This window comes from Montipora foliosa, unplaced genomic scaffold, assembly GCF_036669935.1.
Source record: "Montipora foliosa isolate CH-2021 unplaced genomic scaffold, ASM3666993v2 scaffold_402, whole genome shotgun sequence".
In the NCBI taxonomy this organism is placed as follows: domain Eukaryota; kingdom Metazoa; phylum Cnidaria; class Anthozoa; order Scleractinia; family Acroporidae; genus Montipora; species Montipora foliosa.
The window spans coordinates 51,118-60,000 of NW_027179704.1; positions in this window are offsets into that span (position 1 = coordinate 51,118).

Consider the following 8,883-nt stretch of genomic DNA (forward strand, 5'->3'; position numbering starts at 1 on the left):
CACAAAATGAAGGCTAAAATTTACGAGAGTGCTTAGGCCTAATCACTGAAAGGAGCGCTTAGGCATAATCAGTAAACGACTGCTTTCTTCGAACCGTAAAATGAAAGCTAAAATTTTACAAAAGCGCTTAGGCCTAATCACTGAAACAAGCGCTTACACTTTTGAAATATCGCTATAATTGCCGATTTTGTCAAATTCGCAAAAGTCACCAAAATCGCCAATGCTCACCGAAGTGGTGTCAATACCAATGGATGAACTAATTTGGCGAAATTGGCGAAATATCGCCAGAATTGCCGATTTTGTTAAAATCGCCAAAATCGCTAAGGTTCACCCAAATGGTGTCAATACCAATGGATGAACTAATTTGACGAAATTGGCAAAATATCGCCAAATATCGCGTGCATTTCTGGACATAAGTGAGCCATCGTCAACCTTTGGAAGTAAAATTAGGATATTTGATAAATGGAACGTTTTCTTTTCACTCGGTCACACAATTACTCGCCAAAAATCTACTCGGTTACTCGGCGATTATATGGAAACTGTGATCGAGATAGAACGATCGCCGCAGAGTAATTTTCATATAATATTATTACTGACTCGCGGCAGTCCGATGGATCTCCGTTTGCCGACATTTCCCATCGTCTCCTCAACTATACTTTGCTGTATATTTACGCAACTGATTCGCGGCAGTCCGATGGATTCTTGCCACGGCAACCCATCTCCATCGGATCCAATGGAGTCCGTTTGCCGACATTTTCCGCCCCCTCCTCAACTATACTTTGCTGTATATTTACTAAGTCTCTCGCAAACTGATTCGCGGCAGTCGGATGGATTCTTGCCACGGCAACCCGTCTCCATCGGATCCGATGGAGTCCGTTTGCCGACATTTTCCGCCCCCTCCTCAACTATACTTTGCTGTATATTTACTAAGTGTCTCGCGAACTGATCCGCGACAGTCCGATGGATTCTTGCCATGGCAACCCGTCTCCATCGGATCCGATGGAGTCCGTTTGCCGACATTTTCCGCCCCCTCCTCAACTATACTTTGCTGTATATTTACTAAGTCGCTCGCGAACTGATTCGCGGCAGTCGGATGGATTCTTGCCACGGCAACCCGTCTCTATCGGATCCGATGGAGTCCGTTTGCCGACATTTTCCACCCCCTCCTCAACTATACTTTGCTGTATATTTACTAAGTCTATCGCAAACTGACTCGCGGCAGTCCGATGGATTCTTGCCACTGGGTCAGCTACAGGTTTCGTTAACAGTAGGGAATCCGTTTGTGGCACTAACCGCTGTGTTTCAGCTGCTGATTTCGCTACTGGCAATGATTCTGACTGCACCACTGATCGCAGCCGTCTATGGTTTTGTCAGTAAGTTCATCCATCCGACTCAACAACGTGAGAACGTGGACCAATCATTTCCTTGCAAACAGCCTGTGACCAAGTAGATGCATTTGGCTTCTTCATCCTGACAGTTTGTCCAGGTTGCAATTCAGGCAGTGCAGTACCCTTTAGGTTGTAGTAGAAAGCCTGCCTTTGTTTAGAGCCAATCAACTTTTGTTGCACATCTTGTAGGTGTACTGTATCAGGCTCTAGTTGTTTATCTGACGAAGGTGACAGATTGCGTGTCCTCCTGTTGAACAGCCTTTGTGCAAGAGATGAACCAACTTCCGCGTGGGTATTACGATAATCAAATAGTACGAGATATGGGTCATAATGTCCGCGCACTGCTTTCTTCATGATACCTTTACAGATTTTAACTGCACTCTCAACCTTTCCGTTACTTTTGGAATGAAGCGGACAGGAGGTGATGTGTAGAGAATGCCAGCCACTTGCAAACGGTGCAAATACTGTTGAAGCATACTGCGAACCGTTGTCAGAGATGACTATCTCCGGAATTACATGGCGGCTAAATTGCATTTTAAACTGCCGTTGATGAATCTGTCTTGTCCAACTTATCCGCCTCAAAGAAAGAAGAGTAATAATCAACCGTAATCAGGTACTGACGCCCATTAAAGAGGAACAGTTCTGTGCCAAGTTTTTGCCAAGCTCTGGATGGAATCTCACGGGGCACTAGTGGTTCTCGAGGCTGATCTGGCTTAAAAGTGTTGCAAATCCTTCAACTCGGCATTCATGCGCGGCCCGTAAAACACTTCTCTAGCCCGTCAGACATCCTTCAATACCCAGATGAGAAGAGTGGACCATATCAATCATTTCTTTCCTGAGATTGGAAGGAACAGTGAGTCGCTCGCCTTTGAACAGGAGACAATCTTGGGCAGTGATTTCTCTTAACTGGAAATACGGCTTGACCTCTGCTGAAACTTCATCCAGACTCTTAGGCCAACCTTCAAGAACAACTGTCATGAGCATCTAAAGGTCGTCATCCTAAACAGTACCGTCTTTGAATTCTTCCAATCGTGCTTCGGAAATAGGAAAATCCTCCACAAGTACTATCTTCTCAAGCTCATGGCAGTACTCGGTCCGTGTGGGAAGTTCGTCCAAGTAGGCTCGGGACAAGGGAACAGACATAACCATCAAATTTCCTTTGTGATACTTAACATCGAGGTTATATCGCTGCAAACGCAGTAGCATCCTCTGTAGACGCTTAGACTAGAGGAACCAAGGTCCTTCTTGAAAATAGCATCAAGAGATTGATGATCCGTTCTAACATGAACAATGTCTCGACCGTGCAGGTATGTATCAAACCTTTCACAGGCAAAAACTACAAACAACAGTTCCTTTTCAATCCGAACATATCGCCTTTCGGCTGGGGTTAGCACTCTTGAAGCAAAAGCTATTGGGTGACCTTCCTGGAGTAGGAAGGCATCACACTCAATTGTGACTTCACCAGTAACATCATGAAACTTCAACACTGGGGCTTGACAAACAAGATTCTTGACACTCTGCACAGCTTCATCATCAATAAGTAGCCAACACCATTCTTCGTCTTTAAGCTGCAGTCGCCTTAACGGTTCACATACAGATGAAAGCTTAGGAAAGAACTTTGCTAAGTACGTGACCATGCCCGGTAGAAATCTCTTCAGGGACTTGACATCGGTCGGAGTAGGCATTTCACGTATGGCGCGGACTTTGCTAGGATCAGTAACCACACCATGAGATGTGAGCAAATGGCCCTTGAGAATGGCGAAGGTTTATCTTCTGAGGATTACGTGTCAGATTGAGCATAATACATCTTTGCTAAAAAGCTGTTAGATTATGATCGTGTTCCGTCACTGTTTCATCTACCGTGTCTCCGTATCCACAAACCAGGAAGTCGTCGGCAATCACTTCTATTGCTTGGAGACCCTCAATTGCCTCATGCATCTTTCTTTGTCACACCTCGGGTGCAGAGCTGATGCCAAATGGCATCCTCAGCCATCGGAATCGGCCAACGTGGGTGTTAAAGGTGGTATAGTGACTGGAAATGTCACTGAGTTTTACCTTCCAGAAACCACTTTTGGCATCCAATACAGTGAACACTTTAGCGTTGGTGAGTCGAGAAGTCACATCCTCAACTGTCGGCAATGGGCAGTGAGCAATGGGCAATGAGCAATGGGCAATGGGCAGAATGCTATTAAAATAGCATTGTTCAAATCTTTAGGATCCAAAAAGATCCGGACTGATCCATCTTTTTTTAGAATTGCTAGCAAACTGGACACCCAGTCAGTTGGCTCTGTAACGGGAGCAATAATCTTCTCAGCAACCATCTTGTCAAGCTCTTTCCTGATTGCCTCCTTCTTAGGGACAGGAACTCTTCCTCTTCTCGTGGGGTGAACAACAGCTGGAACATCCTTGTTGAGTTACATTTTGTACTCTCCCGGCAAACAGCCAATACCTTCAAATAACCTCCGCGAACAGTCCAAGCACGGGATCGCTTTTGACATACACAGTAGCTACGTACTAACTCTTGCTTGGATGCCTCAGTTACATTATTCACAGAGTTCTTGTCATCATCAGATACCATGATTTTTATGAGACCCATGGAGACCCATGCCTTGAAATGAGATGACTTGAGGCCAAGAAAAGGTGCAAAGTTTTGATCCACAACAACAAACTCAAGGTCATGCTTGTTACCTTTATGTTCCACTTTAAGCCATGAGCCTTTCTCTTTAAAACATCATGCATAACTAATGTAATGTCCGTAGGAACAATTTTGGCTTTCTTTTCAATTTTAGCCCAATTTGAAATGACACAGACACTGAATTGTTTAGAGCGAGAGAAACAAAAGCTTGATCCTGTCCACAGATACTGTGAATGTAGCAGTCTTCTTCGTTAACTGCGTGGACTTTCGCCACTTGAGACTTAACACGACATTCGACAGCAAAGTGTCCATCTTTACCACACTTTCTACATTTTTGACCTAAAGCTGGGCACAATTTCCTTTTCATTGCATGTATACCACCACAAAACAAAGACTCATTAGACTTTGTGCGACTCTTGTTAAGAGAGAGAGACTTGCGAGTTGGGGATTTTCGGTGCTTGCCCTTCAAAAGACATTGCAACTTGTACGTCTCTGCATTTATTTCTTCGGACGCTGCAAATTCTTCTGAGATCTCGCTCGCTCGACTCTAGAGTGAGTTACTTGACTCGCCTTGATCGTTTCAATGCCTTTATCTAAGTCGAGGTCCCGCTTTCCAAGAAGTTTTTCACGAACTCTGTCATCCTTCACACCAAGAATCAGTCGGTCGCGAACAAGAGAATCGCGCAGTGTTCAGAAACCACATGTCATCAAAGAAGTTATGTAACTATCAAGCGGTTTATCCGACGACTGTTCACGTTTAAAACTACACCTTTCATAAGTCTCATTTCGTGCAGGTGAACAACGCTCTTCGAACTTTTGGAGTACCTGGTTGATCTTCAGAGTGTCTGAAGAATTACCCCATTGAAAGTGTTATGCATGTCCATCCCTTCTTTGCCGATAACAATTAACAGCGAAGTCACCCGAACTTCCTGTGATTTCTTGTGAATACCAGCCGCTAACTCGTAAAATCTCCATTCACTACGAAACGATTTCCAATTTTGCCTTTGATGCAAACGATCAGAAAGATTGAGTGGAGAAGGAATCTTTGCTGTAGTGCTGACAGCTGCCATGTTGATGAAATTAGACTTGCCACAAGTGGACCTTACGAGAATCCCAAGAAAAAATGTCTTGGCGAGTGAAGCGTGATTTTTCGGACGCGAAGCGGATGAGCGAGCGTTGAAGTCGCGATAGGTCGATTTGTCTGGCTTGCAAGGTTTTCATTTGCGTTTCGCGCCAAAAAGGGGATGACGTCATTCGCAAGTGGCACAATCCGACGAAACGATCAAACTCCTTTGTTTCTCCGAAATCGAAAGAAGAAATTTGTTTACTTTGAGCTAAAGGCGTCAGAAACAAAGAATAAAAGAATAAAATAAAACGAAAGCTTATTTCAATCTCGAGTCGCTGCTTGCAAAGGAGATCTCCAGTAATAGAAACGAAACACTAGTTCGGAAGATTAACGAGTAAGGGAAAGCTTCGAATGGTAAAGAAAGAAACATTACGGCTTATGGGTAGAATGGCTGCTCAATCTGTGTACATACGGATTTTTAAAGTTCTGTTTCGTAGACCAGCTCGGAGTTGGTCCACTCGTCCGTTAATCTCCATATACACTGAATTATCGTTAATGTTACATACGAGGTGCCGTACAACGGAAAAAACAAATTTGATATTTCAAAAAGTGGCGCGCGTGAGGAACCGTAAAATGGAAAGCACGATGTAAACGAAAACCAAAATTTGCCACGTAGTGAGTGACAAAAGTATTATATACTTTGCAAACTTTGGGAAGTTCTTTGATTCGGAGCTTAAGACAAACGTTACACGAAACATTAATTGGCAGTGGAAAAACTATTAGTTTATCAATGTTACTATGAGACAACCCGTTCTCGTTCTTGAAATCGCGATTATCTTGAATTGTTTAATTTGCTTTGAATTCACTATTATCGTGAATTTGGAAGACTGAAAGCTTGATATGGATTATGGGAAATGGTCATATTTGTTTGAAAAGATAACCCAAGCGTACGGACATAGGACTCGAATCTGGAAGTGTTGACTAACCCTTGATCTAGCCACTCGACCACCACAGAACAACAATATTTCATAATGCTGTATTATTACTCGCCAACAAACAACATTAAACACTACAAAAGGTCGGTTTCCGTTCTTCACCACCAAGCTAAACAGTTTAAATTCAAAGCTTAGGCCTAAATTATTAATCTAGGCCTAATTAAGGCCGGGACACACTGGGTGATAGGTTGCTGCGACACGTTGCGGGGACAAGTCGCCTCGTGTGACACATTTAATTTTGTGAAAATCATTGTTGTTGCAATCAGTTGCACGAATTCAAACCAGTTTGAATTCGTGCGACTGATCGCAGCGACAAAATTAGCGAAAGCAGCGTTGTCGCACCATGAGTACACCATAGGCGTGTGGGCAACTTTTTTCCAGGGAGGGGGGGATTGGCAGTAAGCCATTTGCCCATAAAAATGCGTTCAAGTTGTCCAAATATTTTTGAAACTGAGTCGAAAAGAAACGAGGGTCACTAACTGTGCACTAACATAGACCTACATATGAAGTGAAAATAAACTTACATATGATTCTATCATACGAGCTCATAAAACACCTTAAAAGAAATAGCTATCTCTGCCATTTCTATGGCCGAAGAAATCAATGATACGATCCATGTCATTTTTGACCACAGAGTTGGCATGTGCCCTTTCATTGTTAATAACTGCGATGTTACTGAACGACACGTTGTTACCCCATGGTGCTGTGGAGGTAAGTTTTTAATCTGCGCAACGCATTGAATCATCGTTCTGCAGAAAGAAGATGTAGGAGGTATCACTGCAATGATGTGTACCACATTAGAAATAGATCATTCTTCTGCATTGTCTCCAGCATTTCTGAAACAGCCATGTAGCCTAATCTGCGAACGACGAAAACTCGCGTACATTTTCTGCTCGGCTTCCAGAATCTCGCCGTCGATTTTGCAAAATTTAGCAACGCGGGAGAAGCTTTCTTTATCAGGTGTTTCACTGTGGCAGATATTTCCCAAAGCACAGGGTATTTCCTGGTCATTTCCGATAAACCTGAGCTCAAGCTCGGACAGCACCTTGTCGATGGACGAATAGTGTGTTACTACGGTGGTAAGATTCCGGTGTCAGCTGCGTTTGTCTTTGCGCATGTTCACCTACAAGGGCTTGAAGGTGGTGCGATGGCGTCTGTCTAGGTGCCCTGGCTCCTCGTAATTCACTGAGAATTGGTCAGCCTCTTCTCCATGTTCAGACCCATTGCTGATGCTATCTGCCATACGCTGTTGAAACTTGTTTCACTCCAACACTGGCGTAGGGTCTGAATGGTCATGGCGGCATTTCTACGAGCGGAGATGACGTCCACCATCTTCCCCTGAAGATATCGGGACAGACTATTAGTGTTGCTCCGGATTACTTCAGCACACACAATCCGAAAATAGAGTCCAAGTCAAAAATTGCGGTCAATAATGGTCTGCTCTCTGAGTAGGTTTTTGGATCTTTTCCTGAAGATAGCGTGAGCAGGGCCTTTAAATTGCGTTTCATTTGCCCGTATCAGTCCTTTACGGCTTCCCACCGGCATGACCATCGCGTGGAACTCAATGAATTCAGCATCAATTTCAGATTCACATTAGCCGCCCCATCGAAGGCTTTACCAACAATGTTCTTGAGGTTAAGATTGAGTTTAATGATAGCAGATTTCACTAGTTCATACAGTACTTCGCCTTCGGTTGAATTTGTGGACTGGAAGTCGATGAATGCTTCTTTTTTCGTTCCATTGAGCGCGAAACTAAGACAAAGTAAAACTTGTTATATTCTGCTAATGTCTGATGTTTCATCCAAGATGATACCATACCATCCGCTTCCTCGCATATCTTTTGTGATACTCTCGCGAATGAGATCGGTAATAATTTGTAGCCGTTCGTTTTGTATCACGGCTATCGAGTTTATCATTCAGCCAAGCCATGTCCTTGCACCGCAAGTGAATTAGTTCCAGAAAAGTACCTCTGTTTATATCACTGATATTACTCAGACTATCGCGCCCTTCATCATGGCCCCGTTGGGCGATGTTCTGTTGGGCCGTGAACATGAGACATTCAATGATAAGTTTAAAGTAGTCGAGATTTTCCTTCACATATTGTTTGTGTGATTCCTGGAGTTTGCTCAGTATTGGAATATTTCACTTCTTATTTGCTCTGCTATCAATGCATTTCGCCATGGCCGTTTGATGGTTCACACTCTTGTGGTGTTTAGTAATACGCTCTAGCTTCTTCCAATTGTCAAACGTGAAATCACGGGCATTCAAGTATTTCTGTCATGGGTAGCAGCATGCTTTCTTTGTTTCACAGTTGTAGGTCAGCCATGGATATCGTTTGTACCAGGGCGGGTTGAAATCTCTAGAAAAAGATTCTCTGCCATTTTTTAAGGGTCGTAGCACTTTAAGATCGGTAACTGAGGACCCTCGTCTATATCACTGGACTTTTGGCAAGTACCACTATAATTTATAAATTTGTATCCAAAGAAGAACTGTGCGCACCATCTGCGATATCTGTCTTAGCTGGAGTACTATTATCTATGATAACTGACTTAAGTGACTTTTCCGGAACACTATTATCTATGACAATTGAAATGGAGCTATCCCGATTAGCACTATGCACAATTTCAGAGTTAGCACCATTATCTATGATTTCTGTAGAATCCGGAACAGTAGTACCATTATCTATGCTTTCCATATCCATGATGTCTGACTTATCCGAATTTCCTTTATCCGTGTTTTCTGATTCATATGTCGAACCAACATCCATAAATTCTGACGTAGCCGGAGCACGCCGAGCAC